This window comes from Malania oleifera, chromosome 2, assembly GCF_029873635.1.
Source record: "Malania oleifera isolate guangnan ecotype guangnan chromosome 2, ASM2987363v1, whole genome shotgun sequence".
NCBI classification, from domain to species: Eukaryota; Viridiplantae; Streptophyta; class Magnoliopsida; order Santalales; family Ximeniaceae; genus Malania; species Malania oleifera.
The window spans coordinates 66,987,790-67,004,085 of NC_080418.1; positions in this window are offsets into that span (position 1 = coordinate 66,987,790).

Here is a 16,296-nt window from a genome sequence, read left to right on the forward strand (position 1 = left end):
TCTAGAGCCTATTTACAAGCTGGCGTTCGTCGACGAGTCTAAAAGGTTTGTCGACGAACCAAAGAAGGATATTCATTGATGAGAACATCAAGTTCTTCGACGAATCATTTAAAAACTTGAATTTCCCCTGCTCTCGGTAATTCATCGTCAATGCGACACATGTACTCGTCGACTAGACCAAGAAGGACGCTCGTTGACGAACAAAACGAGTAGTCAACGAGTCCCTACCGATGCCCTTTTTAAATTTCTTTTCCCCTTATTTTCTTTCTCTTTCCTTTCCTTTTTTCCTTTATTATTTTCATTGTTATTATTTTTCTGGGTCTCTACATCATAGAAGTACCCTGTTGAGTAATAAAGGTGGTTTTCATCTTATCCTCTTCTATAGTCGATGCCCATTTTTGGCCGAGTCTTGTCTACCATACTTATCATGCATAAATGAGGTTTAGAAACCTTTTTGCATAGCATTTTCAGCTCTAATTGCATTTAGAAACCCTCTTAGAGCATTAATTTGACGTTTTAAACCCTTAACCTAGTTAAGCTAGCTTAACTTGGTGTCATTTAGCCGTTTTGGTGCTTCCAAGCATCCTCAGGGGTAAGGAAGCAGTTTTTCTTGCTCCCAAAGGCACTCTTGAGATTAAAATTTCTTTCAAACCCTAACCCCTTGCCTATAAACAAGAGGCTAGGGTAAGGGCAAGATACACATTTTTTAGAGGAGAGAGAAGAACATTCATGCTTGAAAGGGCCTGAGAATGAAAATGATTAAATTTTGCACATTCGTTGGGAGAGGAGAAATAGAGTTTCCAAAGAAAAGCTACACTCGCTTGCAAGGATCGATCTTCCCATTGCATGTTCTTAACAAAATTTCAACATGATCTCTAGTGCAATGTATTGTCTCTTTTTTTTTTTCATATTTTCTTTCAAGTTTATTTGCATGTTTTTGGCAATCTAAAATAATGTTTTATGAAGATGTTAAATAAATAACTCAAGAAATATATTCCTCTAAAATAATTTTTAAAAAAATTAGTGCATGTAACTTTAAAAATTATTGTAAGATATATATATATATATATATATATATATATATAGAGAGAGAGAGAGAGAGAGAGAGAGAGAGAGAGAGAGAGAGAGAGAGATTATTTATTATTTAAATCACATATATTTTAAATAAATTAATTTTAAAACTAAATATAAAAAAATTGTACTTTAACTCAAAAGAATAAACTAATCAATTCAATGAATTAAATTTAAAAAATATAATATTATTAGAATTTTCTCCTAATCATAAAAATTATTGTAAGATATATAAATATATATTGAGATTGTTAATTATTTAAATCACATATATTTTGAGTACACTAATTTTAAAACTAAACATAAATTTTTTTTTTTTTACTTTAACTCAAAATAATAAGCTAATCAATTCATTAAATTAAATTTAAAATATATAATGTTATATTATTATTAAAATTTTCTCACATCTACTCTCAACTTCTTTCTTTCAAAATTTTGTCATGTCATTGCTTATCTCTATTAGTTAATACATAAAATTCACTCACTAAGTGAATATTTAAGTAAAATACTAAAATATCATCATGTAATATAAAATGAAACTCAAGATATGTTATTTTAAGAATTTAATTTATTAATAAAATAATCGTAATTTCTCTTAACCTACCTAAAACTTCCTTAATAATAAATTTACATTTAGAAAAATCTTATTGCATAGGCAATAAAGGTGAAAATGTTCAATAATTTGGTACTGATGATTTAATAGAATTAAATAGAAAATTTAAAATTGCTCATATAGCTATTAGGAGTAATCTAGGGTGGAATCAAGAATTTGAACTTCAATAATGGAATGTTTATTTGATATTAGTATTTAAAAAAAAAATACAAGTCATCTCTAATTTCATTTCTTTTCTTAAATAGTCTGTACCTATTTGAATTTCTTTAGTTATAAATAGTAAATACTATTAAGCTGAAATGGAAACAGAGAAAATGAAAACAGGTTAAATGGAAATGAAAAATTAAATGGCCTTGAAAAGGATGAGTTGTAGATAAAAATGAGCCACAGAGGAGCTAGCTTTCATGCGCTGGAATGATAATGCCCACGTGCTAAAATAACCCATCAAATATCCCAATTACTCCCTTTCTTTCCTATCCATTCAATATAACTATATAATGAAGCAATTGTACATGAATGTGAATACAGTGAAGTGAGTGAGCGAGGAGTGTGAGAGTGCTGAAGATGAGAGAGAGAGAGAGAAGTGTGAAAAGAGTTGAGTTGAGTTGAGTGTGTGTCTCCTCCTCGTGTTTTTCTCCCAAGTTATAGTATATTCGGTGTACTTCGTGCACGTAGGTTAGATTAGACCGAACTATGTAAATCTAGTGTTCTTATTTTGCGTGCTTATTTTTCTTTTGTGTGTGATTATTGTTCCTAGATCCTTAACAAGTGGTATCAGAGTTAGATCAAAGCAAAGTCACCAAATCGGAGCAAAGTTACCAGATTGGAGGTCCCATGAGCTATCTTGTACTAATTACGTGTTTAAGGAAAATTTTGTCCAAGAAAGTGAGACTTAAGTGGTCCATTGTGAACCCCCACTTCCTTGAGAATTTACCTGGTGTCATTTAACACAATCATCACTGGGCTCCACTGCTACGTTAGCAGACACGTCAGCACTAGGCCCCACTACTATGTCAGAACCAAGTCATCGTTGGGCCCCACTTGCCACGTCAGCACCACGTCATCATCGGGCCCCAATTGCGATGTCATCACTGGATCCCACCTGTCACATCAGCATTTAATTAATGTTGTTAGTAACAATGTCAAAATATTCTATTAAGTAAGTATATTCTGTTAAATTTAATGGAAAGTTGACCGATTTTGACTAGAAGGTTTGACTAGGTTTTCGGAGTCATTTCAAGTCCATTTTTTGAACGACTTGAACCATTTCTAAGGTTTCTAGCCATTTTGAATCTAACTATGCTATCCATTTGAACTGATTCCATCTCTAGATTGACGAATCGAGATGTCGAATGAAAATAGCTCAAAGATTAAGATGTTTAACGACACCAACTTCGGTTTCTAGAAGATGCAGATCGAGGACTACTTGTTTGGTAAGGAGTTGCACTTACCATTGAAGGGAAAGTTAGATTCCATGAAGGAGGACAAGTGTGAGTTGCTTGATTGAAAAGTTCTCGGAGCTATCAGGATGACGCTAACAATACCACTTAGATGATCCTTTTTAGCCTCGGTTACACACTCCCATACCTAGAGTTATGAACCGTCGGCTCTAATACCACTTGTTAAGACTGAAGGAACCCATAGGTGGACTTGATACACATGGGTGAACACCAACTTGATCCAAAAGCTTAAACTCATTGGGTCTTGGGCTACACCATGTATATAAGCACCCATCAAATACTCACTTTTTCCAATGTGGGACAAACTTCACAAGTGAAATTCTCAGCAAATACTTGTATTAAAAAGTAAACACACATACTAAGGATGTGTATGCAAGTAGTGTCTTTTTCTTTCTTTTATTTTATTTATATTAAACTTATTGAGTCTAACCTGCATAATTGGAGATAATTAACCATCTCCATGACTCCATTCCATATATTTTTTTGACTTCTTCCCAAGATTTGAACTTGAAATCTATAGCATAAAACTCTAAAAATTAAGTTATAATCAATAAAATGTCTCCCAAGACCACAAGTGATAAAAAATTATCAAATTAAATTGTCTAATCACATTATATTTTAGACAACCAATTAAATCTTTGAATCATGAATATTTTTTAGTTTGCGAACATTTATTTACCTAAAAAAGTTTCCACAATCATTTAAAATACAAAGATTTAAAATCTAAAGATAAACAACATTATAACCTAATAATTTCTCCACAACCAGTATTTTTTGTTTTATTTATTTATTTATTTATTTATTTATTTTAAAAAAAGATTCACCAACTCACTATTGTTTTCCCATATATAATTGTTAGTACAGCAACCATATATGCTGTACTGCTCCAGACTTTGATTTCCATACCATATGAGATTGGCTAATTATTCATCCATGCATGCTGATATGAAGCTATAAAAATGAAGAGTTGTTGCATCAACTTTTGTTTTTTTTCGAAAAAGAAAGAATAGAAATTTCCAGAAAAAAGGACCAATGATTAATTAATAAAATATAATTGAATATATATATATATATATATATATATATATGTGTAGTCATTATCGTGTAACAAAACGTATTGTATGATTATAGAATAAAATAAATGCATGAAAGCATTTAACATATATTATAATGTGTGGTATAAGCAAAAGATAGGGTTAAAGAATAGAGCATGTTGTGTATTTATAATAATATCCTTTACGTGGAATAGATATCATATTTTAACATATCTATTTTGCATTAGATATTATACAAAATTCTTCTTGTTAGTATGTGGGATTGGATCATGAGAACAGGCATCAAACTCAAGTTCTCATTTTTCACAAAGGCCTGCCGTGCTAATGTGTACTGTATATATGGGATTAGACTGTTGTGTTGTCGCATTTACGTATGAAGAGTTTATGAGCGAAGCTAAATCCCATATATCAGCCCTAAATGGAATACACATGCCATTTTTTTTTTTATAACTGGGGGACTTCAACTATTGTAAAGAAACTGAATGGCTGAATTCTTCTCTGAGCTTCTCATTGATGATGCTGAATTCTTCTCTGAACTTCTCATTGATGATGTACGTGTGTGTGTATATATATATATATACAAGAGAAGGGAATATAAAGCAAAGTAAATTTATATATATACAAGAGAAGGGAATATAAAGCAGAGTAAATTTGTTACATGTTTGTTGTGTAAATAGGAAAAGGAATAATAGATTACACAAGGGAATAATAGATTACAAAGTTTCAGATTCCTACACCCCAAGTGTTTGTGAAAAGGTCTCCTTGTGTGTTGTTGGGTTATATAGCTTAATTTGCTCCTTTGAGTCCAACGGTGTATCTACAACATTGAAACTCGACTTGAACCGAAGAAATTTGTCAGCAACTAGTGGTTTGATTAAAACATCAGCAATTTAATCTTTGGAGCTAACGAAAGAAACTTAAGCGAGCTGGCATCCACTCTATCTCGAACAAAATGAAAATCAATATCCATGTGCGTTGTTCTTGAGTGAAAAATAGGATTAGGTGAGAGGTAAATCACCCCAAGGTTATCACACCATAAAGTAGGAGCTTGAGAAAGTTTGATGTCAAGTTCACACAACATTGTTTGTAACCAAATTAGTTCAGTTGCTAAGGAAGCTATGAACTTATACTCTACTTCTGTTGAAGATCTAGCAACAGTCTATTGCTTTTTGGAGCTCCAAGAAATGAGGTGTTTGCCAAGATAGATGTAGAAGCCTCCCGTGAAACGATGATCATCTAGACAACCCCCCATCCCCTCCCAATCAGCATCCGAGTAAGCTTGGAGAGTGAGACTTGATTTGGAGGCAAAAAAATAGATCATCATTTATTGTGGCTTTCAAATATCTAAGTATGCATTTCACAGCACTCCAATGAGATGCTTTTAGGAAATGCATGAATTGACAAATCTTGTTGACTGAGAAGGAGATGTCTAGTCTTGTAACTGAGAGATATTGCAAGCCTCCCACATTATGCAATATAAAGTAACATCCTCAAAAGTTGGGGTATCTATTTTGGACAATTTTAGGGAGGCAGCCATTGGTGAGGAAATTGGTTTGGCATGAAGCATATTGCTGCAGTTGAGAAGATGCTTGATATATTTTCTTTGAGATATGACAATACCATCAGTGGTGTAATCAACTTCAATACCCAGAAAGAAAGATTGAGAGCCAAGATCTTTTACTGGAAGGGCAAGTCACAAATCATGAAAGAGATTAGTAATGGCTGATTGTTTGGAGGATGTGATGACTATATCATCCACATATATGAGCAAGTACATATGCAAATCATTGTAATTGAGAATAAACAAAGATGGCTCAGCTTTAGAAGCAATAAAATCATAATCAAGGAGTTAGGAACTTAACTGAGCAAACCACGCTTGTGGTGCTTGCTTAAGCCCATAAATAGCTCTCTGTTAAGGCCGAGAGGAATCCACAATAACTTAAGGTTGCTGCATATAGACATCATCGGTGAGCACGCCATTTAAGAATGCATTTTCAATGTCAATTTGATGCAAACACCAGCCATGAGAGAAAGCAATAGACAAAATAAGCCGAATGGTGGAGGTTTTTACTACAGGGCTGAATGTGTCATGGAAATCAACACCTGGTTGTTGATGAAACCCTTTGGCAACAAGACGTGCCTTCCATCTCTTAAAAGAACCATTAGCTAGGGTTTTGGTGTAAAAATCCCAATGGCATCCTAGTACATTCATGTGAGGTACAAGTGGTACCAAAGTCCTTTTCTAATTCTAAATGAGAGCTTGGTATTCTTTGGTCATGGCCTCCTTCCATCTTGTGTGTTGGATAGCCTTAGAAAAAACTTGAAGGATCATCTGGTACACCTGCAGAGACAGTGAGACAATTTTGAGTAAGGTACAACATGGTTTCATCAGTAAAAGTCCACGGACGAGATGAATTGGTGTGAGGTCGAGTGATGATAGGGGAACGAGGTGGGATAAGATGAGGACTAGGGATAGGCAAAACAGAGGATGAAGGGGATTCAGGAGAAGGTTCAGAGGAAGGGGATAATGTTGGTGATAGGATTGGGTTGGAGATGGAGGGAGATTGGGTAGAGGTACATGGGTGCTTGGATGTGGGCCTAAAATAAAGGAGGGAAAAATGGGTAAAGGGACCGGCTAGGAGGGGGATGGATTGAAAAGTGGTTTGGACCTAGTTTTGCAGAGAGGGAATGAATATTCATTGAATATGACATCACAATATATGCACATGCGATTTGTGTTTAGATCAAGACATTTGTAGCCTTTGTGTTCTGGGCTGTAGCCTAAGAAAAGACATGATGTGGACAGGAAATTCAACTTGTGAGAGGAATTTGGTCGAAGATCAATCCAACATTCACACCAAAGACTTTAAGAAATTTGTAATCGGGTTCTTGATGATAGACTAGGGAGTAGGGAGATTTGTTCTTTAGGACTGGAGTGGGTAAGAGATTAATCAAGAAAACTGCAGTTTCAAAAGTTTTGAGCCAATATGAAAGTGGGAGAGATGAGTGAGCCAAGAGGGCAAGGCCCATTTCTACAATGTGGCGATGCTTCCTTTCTATGAGTCCATTTTGTTGGTGAGTATGAGGACATGCGAATCTTTGAGTAGTGCCAAGTCATTTTCAAAAAGTGGTGATAGGTTGAAATTCACCTCCCCCATCTGTTTGTAAGGTGATAAGCTTGGTATTAAATAGTCGTTCAATGAATGGTAAAAAGGTGGTGAAAATTTGGAAGACATCGAAATTTAACTTTATGAGAAAAATCCAAGTGAAATGTGTAAAGGAGTCCACAAAGGAAAGATAATATTCATAGCCATTTCTTGAGATACATAGTGAGCTAGACCCCATAGATCAGCACATAACAATTGTAAGGGCCTTGTATAATGGGTTTGTTTTGAGGAAAAAGGAAACTGATGACATTTTGCTAGGGGATATTCAGAACATTGAAAAACATAATCGATGGGAGATAATGGAAGGCACTTGGACTGCAGGACATGAGAGACCAAGTTTAAAGAATGGTGACCAAGCCTTCGATGCCATTGATCCATGGAGGTATGTTCGCCAATATGGGTTGATAGAGATGACGGAATGGTTGTAGCCAATGGAAAATGGTAGAGACCATTACGGGTTAGACTAGTGAGGAAGATTTTCCTGGTTGCCTTGTCTTTCACATAGAAATGAGTGGAGTGAAACTCAAAATAATAGGAATTATCAACATATAATTGAAGAACAGACACTAAATTTTTAGTGATGGATGGAGCATGTAGGATATTCTTGAGAAGAAAAGTACCAAAATTTTCGATTGGAAGTCCATTGCCATCACCCACTCGAATGGTCTCACCACTTGCATATGCCTCAAAAGATAAGTTCAAGTTAGATAGATCATTCATGAGATGATGAGTGGCAGTAGAATTTGGGTACCAAACCGATTCATAATTTGGAGTCTGAGCTGTGCAGTGTGCAAAGAAATTGTTGGGAACTTCAAACTGATATGCGTGGTTGAAATGTTGTTGGAGCTGAAGAGCGACATGGCCAGCGTTGTTGCAAACTTGATAGATAGGACGGTGAGCATTGTAATGCTAAGATGAATGTGAAGGAAATGTAGGATGGTGAGCATTGTAATGCTGAGATGAATGTGAAGGAAATGTAGATCTGCCACTGCAACCATTGTAGGAGAAGTGTCCCCTGCCACAACCTTGGCGTCCTCCTCGATTGAGCCCATAACCATGCTAGTCTCATGTAGAGGAGGTGAAATGTGCAAATGGTTCAAGAGAAGAAGGAATGGATCAGTTTGTAAGAGCAAAACGAGATTCATAGATGAAGAGGAGTGGATAGAGCTCATGGAAGGAAATAGGGGTGGGTCTGGTAGTGATAGAGGTTATGAACTACTCGTATGAAGGGCCAAGCCCATCAAATAAATATGTGAGTAGATCTTTATCGAAGAGTGGATTACCAGTAGCAGTGAGGGAGTCGGCAAGGAGACAAACTTTTCCAAAGTAATCAGAGATGGATTGGTCACCTTGGGAAAGGTTTCTGAGTTGGAGTCTGATTTGAAATTTTGTGGCATAAGCGTGAGAAGAGAACATAGACAAAAGAGATGTCCATAATTGGTGGGTAGTGATGGAGGACCAAACATGGCATAAAATGGAGTCTGAAAGAGAGGAGAAGAGGATACTGAGAACTAGTTGGTCGGTACGCCTCCACGAATGAAAATCTGGGTTGATTTTTGGGTTCGACCCAGAGAAATCGGGAAGAAATTCTGATGGAGGAGTGGAAGAACCATCATCAAAGGAGAATAGATCTTTCCTATGTAGGTAGGCAGAAATTTGAACCTTCCATAAGAAATAATTGTCAGCGGGGAGTTTTGTGGTTACTATGTGAGAGAAGGAGGAAGCAGCAGACGAGTAAGGAGAAATGGAAGAAGACTGGTTTGCTACCATTGTTGTAGGATCGGAGAGATTGTTAGTCGCGAGCTCTGATACCATGTAAAGAAATTGAATGCCTGAATTCTTCTTTGAATTTCTCATTGATGATGTACGTAAATATATACTAGAGAAGTGAATATAAAGTAGAATAAATTTGTTGCATGTTTGTTGTGTAAAAAAGAAAAAGGAATAACAAATTACAAAAAGGAATAACAGATTACAAAGCTTCAGATTCCTGCACACCAAGTGTTTGTGAAAAGGTCTCTTTGTCTCCTGCTGGGTTATATAGCTAAATACAACTACCATTGCGCCACTTTGGATACTATGGTATGACACCAAATCTAGGGAATGAAAGTTGTTCGCCCATTGACACACCCCTAGTCCTAGTAATTCACTAAGGTAAACTCTTAAGGGGGAATCAAACCCATGACCTTAGGGTTACTAAAGTCATAAGTTGCCCTAACCACTTCAACCAACCCAACTAGGCTAAGTAAACATACCATTTTATTTCTATAGTTTTGTGAACTGACATAATTCTTTTTGAATCATGGTGGTAAGTATATTTTGTTGGGGATCAAGGAGCAATAATAATACCACAAGAAAAAATAAACAAGCAAAATAAACACCAAGATATAATGTGGTTTGTTCCAAACTGACATACGTCCACAAAGCACACCGAACTTCACTAAAACTGAGAGAAAATACAAGAGGAGGAGGAGGCTCCTACACTCGACTCAACTCACTCTTTCTCACATCTCTCTCTCTCTCTCTCTCTCTCTCTCTCTCTCTCTCTCTCTCTCTCTCTCTCTCTCTCTCACCTTCAACTCAATTACACTCATACTCACACATAATTTCATGCACACACATCTCCATTTATATAGATGTGTTGGCCTAACAAGGTCCTTCAATTAATTTTGGCGATAACAAACAAAAGATGATTTAACTTGAAAAAGGTTGAGTTTTGATGTTTCAGGAAATATGGATCAAGTGTGGTTCAAAGCAAAGCTCAAATTTAGATCAAGTATGGTTTAAGAGAAGAATAAGTATAAGTCAAGTATGAAAATATCTTCTCAAAGATTCAAAAAGGGCCTGATATATTTGAAGCTCAAGAAAATTGTTCAAAACATCTCAAAAGCTAAGAGAACTCAAGCTTGAAGGCCTAGGAAACATATTTGTAAGTATTTCAAAAGGCAAAATATCTTTGAAATATATTTTGAAACTTTTTCTAAGAGATTATCAAGGTTTAAAGACTTATTTAATTAAGGTTTTATTAAATTCATGAGAGAGCAAAAGAGTTTTAAAGAAAGATTTTTTATAAAACAGATTTCAGTAAGTTCAGTTGACTGAACTTTTCAGTTCAAATGACTGAAGTAAAGACTTCAGTTTACTGAACATTAAGTTCAAACATCTGAAGAATAAGTCCAAATGACTGAAAAATTTCCAGAACAGGCAGAGGGTTGCAGCAGTGAGTTCAGAAAACTAAACTTGTGACTTTAGTCAGCTAAACCTACGACATCAAACATCCGAACCCTGACTTCAGTTAACTGACCCTGTATCCAGTTCTATTTTTTATGGTTGTAAGAAACTTCAGATGACTGAACTTGCAACTTTAGTCAGCTGAACCTGCAACATCAGTCATCTGAACTCTAACTTCAGCTGACTAACCCTGTATCCAGTTCAATTTTTTAAGGGTTTAAGGAACTTCAGTTGACTGACCATGACACTTAAGATGATTGAACACTATTCAATGGAAAAAAATTTTAAAATTCTTATTTTTAAATTATAGCCGTTTAAAACCCAAATTTTCTAACAACTTGGGAAACTCTTTAAGGAAACTCTTACAACAAGGGAACCAACTTGAAAGCCTATAAATACATGGTTCTTGTGAATCAAAATTATTATTCAAGCATTGAAACCCTCTCAAAGCTCAGTTGCTCTAAAAATTTCTTACTCAATCTCTTGTAAAGCTGAAAGTATTGTTGTTCTGATCTTTTGTTCATCAAATCCTGAAGAACTACTGATTTCTCATATGGAGAAAAGGATTTTGGTGAATTCTTTGAAAAGCTTCAAAAGTTTATTTCATTCTTGATATTTTATCTTTTGAAGTACATAGTTCTTATTTGTACTAATTTTCTCTTCGAGTGAGCTTCTCTTGTACATCAAGTTTTGATATTTCTCTTATAGATTTTGAATGATTCCGGGCTGTTGGAACGTTGACCAAACAAGGGCATATTGTTTGGAGAAGGCGGGCTCTAGCCTTGACCTAAGGAGTGATTGTAAACAAGCGTTGTTCCACTCGGTAACGAAACTGCTATAGTGGAAACCTTTGGTATTTTTCCAAGGGCGAGGACGTAGGCTGTGTTGAAGCCGAACCTCATAAAAATATTGTGTCTTTCTCTTTATTTTATATACTTTACTTGCCATGTTGTATGATTTCAAAGTGCAGGTAACAAGTTTCAAAGAGAAAGAAATAAAGATTCTTGGTATTTAGAAAGTACGTTTCGATTAACCATTTGCAGAAACCCAAAAGGGAGTACGTTGGTTAATCTGCGGAAATCTTAATCAAGAGAGGCACATACTAAAAGTTATTTCAAAGCAGGTGATACATATTCATAGGGAAATCAACAAAAGCAATATCATCCTTGATTGAGTGATTAAATTGTTTTAGCTTTATTGATTATCTTGCTTGTTTAAATTACAAGTATTCTAAGGAGTGTTTATAAATTATCTGTTGTGCTCTATTCAGCATCTAAAGAAAAAGATTAAAAAATCATCAAAATATAAAAAGATTCCAATTCACCTCCCCTCTTGGGAAGCTATTCCTAATTTCCATTGGTATCAAAGCCTAGTTATAGAGATTCCTAACAAGAAACTATAAAAAGATATAATGGCAAATATTGGAGTAGCACCCTTTGGTGAAGGCCAATCCTCAACCCGTCCACCAATCTTTTGTGGACACAATTATACTTTCTGGAAAAAGAGAATGGAAATATATCTCCAACACATGGATTGGAAAGCTTGGGAAGTAGTCATGGATGGAAATCTTATTCCCACTAAAATAGTTGATGGAAAACATATTCCAAAAGAAAAGAAAGATATGACTAACCTAGACTATAAAATGCTTCAAATAAATGCAAGTGCTGTAAATGCATTATATTGTGCATTGGATGCTAATGAGTTTAACCGAGTCATGGCCTGCAAAACAGCTAAAGAAATTTGGGATAAACTTGAAGTAACTTATGAAGGAACCGTTGATGTTAGAAATAACAAGATAGACATGTTAACAAGTGAATACGAAGCATTCAAAATGAATTCTGAGGAAACCATATCAAGCATGTACACTAGGTTTACTCACATAATAAAGTCCTTAAGTGCTTTAGGAAAAACCTATACTACTTATGAAATGATCAGAAAAATTCTAAGAGGCCTACCTTCTATTTGGGAACCAAAGGCCACAGCTTTCACAGAAGGGAGAAACTTAAAGACTACTTCATTAGATGAACTTATAGGTTCACTTCTCACATATGAAATGGCATTAAAGGAAAGAAATCCGGAATCTAAGCATAAAAGATCAATAGCTCTAAAAGCATCTAGTCATATCACTAGTGAAGAAGAAAGTGAAACAAGTGACTTAGATCAAGATGAGCTGGCTTTTATTACTAAGAGACTAGGAAAATTTTTTAGAAGAAATAAAAGGTTTCCTAGAAAGTTTAATAAAAAGAAAACTGAAAAAGGAGAGACAAGTAGGAAAGAAAGTAAAGGTAAGACTGATCTACCAATTTGTTATCATTGCAAAAAGTCAGGGCATATCAAACCAGATTGTCCATCATTCAAGAAAGATAAGAAGAAAAAGAAGGAAGCAATGAAAGCTACTTGGGATGACTCGAGTTCCAGCGAAACTGAAATTGAATCAAGTGAACAGGAGATGGCGAATATATGCTTCATGGCAAACAATGAAGAGGAAAATTCTTATTACTCGTCATCCGAATCTCAAAATGAGTCTTGTGATGAGTCATGTGATAGCTTGCCCTCTTATAAGGAATTACAAACTGAGTTATTCTCACTCCATAAAAGATTTATAAAAGTGTCTAAAAGAAACATGATTTTGAAAGATCAAAATCAAGAGCTAGTAAAGCAACTTGAATCATTCAAAGCTATTGAAAAAGAAAGACATACTTATAATAAGAAGATGGAAGAAGAATTAAATGTAGTAAAACAAGAGTTAGATAAAGCTCATAAAGAAGGCTTAAATAAGAAAGATTTAAAAATAAATGAACTCAAAAAGGAAATTAAGGATAAAGAAAAGATTATTTATGATTTTACCAAAGGAAAAGAAAACTTTAAAAAGATGATTGGACAGCAAAGACTTCATGGAAACAAAGAAATAATAGGCTACAATGGTAAAACAAATAAAAAGAATAAAAAGCTATATATGGGATATTTTGTTAAGGAAGCCAAGTTTTATACTAGTACCTAATCAAATAACAAACAAGAGCACACCACTTATTATATGTGTAAAACTAAAGGTCATGTGATGTTCAATTGTCCATTAAAAAGAAAATATGTTAAAGTTCAAGGAGAATGGAAAGCAAATAATGGAACTAATAACAAAATGAAGAAAGTCAAAAGAATTTGGGTACCAAAAACTAACATATAGTGTCCCTCATTGTAGGTTTTCCTTAGGACAACAATGACAACAGACAAATGGTACTTGGACAGCAGGTGCTCAAGGCATATGACCGGTGATAAGACCAAGTTCACTACTCTACAAAAAGATAGGGGATACGTCACCTTCAGCGACAATGCCAAAGGTAAAATTGTTGGTATTGGAAAAATTGGTAAAGAATCTTCACTTACTATAGATAATGTGTTGTTAGTGGAAGGACTAAAACATAACCTTTTAAATATTAGTCAATTAAGTGATAAAGATTTTGAAGTAATTTTCATGAAATAAAAATGTGTTATCCAAAATCCCAAAAACAAAGAAATCCTGTTTATGGCTTATAGAATAAATAATGTATATTGTATAAATCTTGAGAAAATAGCAAATCAAAATATAACTTGTTTAACAGCTATGAATGAAGTAAGTTGGTTATGGCATAGGAAACTAGGTCATGCTAGTATGGATTTATTATCCAGATTATCTAAGAAAAATCTTGTAAAAGGACTACCAAATACTAAATTCATAAAAGACAAGTTGTGTGATGCATGTCAAAAGGGAAAACAAGTAAAAACTAGTTTTAAGAAGAAAAAATACATATCCACTAAAAGACCTCTAAAACTCTTGCATCTAGACTTATTTGGTCCAACTAGAACCTTAATCTTAAGTGGTAAGCAATATGCTTTTGTTATAGTAGATGATTATTCAAGATTCACTTGGATAATATTTTTAGCAAACAAAGATGAAGCATGTAACCAATTAATAAACTTATGTAAGAAATTACAAAATGAGAAATGTTACAATGTAACAAGTTTTAGAAGTGACCACAGAAGAGAGTTTAAAAATAAGGAAGTTGAAAAATTTGTAATGAACATGGAATAACTCATAATTTTTCAGCACCTAGAACTCCACAACAAAATGGAGTTGTTGAACGGAAAAATAGAACTTTACAAGAAATGGCAAGAACAATGTTAAATGAAAATAATTTGCCTAAATACTTTTGGGCAGAAGCTGTAAATACAGCATGCTATATTGTAAATAGGGTTTCAATAAGATCAAAAATAGATAAAACACCTTATGAACTTTGGAAAGATAGAAAACCTAATATTTCCTACTTTCATGTTTTTGGTTGTAAGTGCTTTATATTAAATACTAAAGATGATCTACAAAAATTTGATGCAAAATCAGAGGAAGGTATCTTCTTAGGTTATTCTACACGTAGTAAAGCTTATAGGATTTTTAACAAAAGAACTTCTACGATCATGGAATCAATTCATATAACTTTTGATGAAACAAATAGTTATGACACCAAAGACATGAATGATGAAAAAGAAGTTATGCTTCAAAAAGAAAAAGACATTGAAATAAAGAAGAAACGGATAATGTTGCCTCAAATGAAAACTTTGCAGAAAATCTGAATTTTCCTAAAGAATGGAAATATAACAAAAATCACCCAAAAGAACAAATACTTGGTGAAACATCAAAAGGGATAACAACAAGGGCATCACTAAAAAATATTTGTAATCATTATGCATTTTTGTCCCAAGATGAACCTAAAAATATTGAAGATGCTTTAAATGATGATTCTTGGATTATAGCAATACAAGAGAAATTAAATCAGTTTGAAAGAAGTCAGGTATGGGAACTTATACCAAAACCTAAAGAAAAATCAATTATAGGAACTAAATGGGTGTTTAGAAACAAGAAGGATGAAAATGGAGTTGTTATGAGAAATAAAGCTAGGCTAGTGGCTCAAGGGTATAATCAAGAAGAAGGAATTGATTATGATGAAACATGTGCACATGTGGCTAGGATGGAAGCTATTAGGATGTTTTTAGCTTATGCAGCTCATAAGGATATTAAGCTATATCAAATGGATGCAAAAAGTGCATTTTTAAATGGATATATAAATGAAGAAGTATGTATCAAACAACCTCTAGGTTTTGAAAGTTCTAAAAATCCAAACCATGTATTCAAATTGACAAAGGCTCTCTATGGTTTGAAACAAACTCCACAAGCTTGGTATGAGAGGTTGAGTAAATTTTTACTTAAAAATGAATTTATAAGAGGAAAAGTTGATAGTACTTTATTCATCAAAACCAAAAACAGTGATATGTTAATAGTTCAAATATATGTGGATGATATTATATTTGGAGCTACAAATGAAGATTTATGTCAAGACTTTGCTTTATGTATGCAAAAAGAATTTGAGATGAGTATGATGGGGGAGTTAAATTATTTTCTAGGACTACAACTAAAGCAAGCCAAAAATGGAACTTTCATAAATCAAACTAAATACATCAAGGATATGCTTAAAAAGTTTGATATGGAACAAAGTAAACGAATAGGAACTCCTATAAGTACAACTACAAGTCTTGATAGAGACGAAAAAGGCAAGCAAGTGGACATCCCTCACTATAGAGGAATTATTGGTAGCCTACTATATTTAATTTCTAGTAGACCGGATATTATGTTTAGTGTGTGTATGTGTGCTAGATTTCAATCAGCCCCCAAG